The sequence below is a fragment of the Macrobrachium nipponense genome, chromosome 5 (genome assembly GCF_015104395.2).
Source record: "Macrobrachium nipponense isolate FS-2020 chromosome 5, ASM1510439v2, whole genome shotgun sequence".
Classification (NCBI taxonomy): domain Eukaryota; kingdom Metazoa; phylum Arthropoda; class Malacostraca; order Decapoda; family Palaemonidae; genus Macrobrachium; species Macrobrachium nipponense.
The window spans coordinates 121,937,845-121,938,568 of record NC_061107.1 but is presented as its reverse complement, the minus strand read 5'-3'; positions in this window follow the sequence as shown (position 1 = coordinate 121,938,568).

The window sequence follows — 724 nt, the reverse complement described above, 5'->3', positions numbered from 1 at the left end:
CTTGAGAGATAAAGAAAAGAAAAAAAACCCTTATTACAAACTGAAAAGGGAGCTTGACAAAATTAGATAAGTTAGCACAGAATAATGATTTCATATCCTTTTTTTTTTAGAATTAAGAGCTAAACTGTTGATATTTAAACGGTAAATAGTTGAATACCTGCTAACCTACATTTGGGCCACATTGGGTACCTACACAATGCACATGTGACGCGAGCGTGGGCAGGTTTTATATTGGTGCAATCACGCCACTAAGCGTTAACGGTAAAGCGATTTTTAAATAAGAGCTTTTTCTGCTAATAACGCGTTTAGCGACTTCGCAGCTGCGTACCGCCACACACCTGTTGTGAGACCAACCTTGACGCAAACACTTCCGTTTCGAAATTATTTGATGGGCGTCGTGTCTCTCTCTCTCTCTCTCTTTGACTGACATGTCATCAGGCACGGAGAGAGGTTCCAGTATAGGCTACGGGTTCCGGGGAACCTTGGGGTTCCTCATGCCATCATCAGGGGTTCCGCAAGAAGTCTTGAAATAAACATATATCGCAATTGACGCTGATCTGAATTTACACAGCTCGATTAACAGTGCTAGATATTATATTATTTATATGTATGTATGTATGTATGTATGCATATATATATATATATGTATATATATGTATGCATATATATATATATATATTATATATATATATATATATATATATATATATATATATATATATAT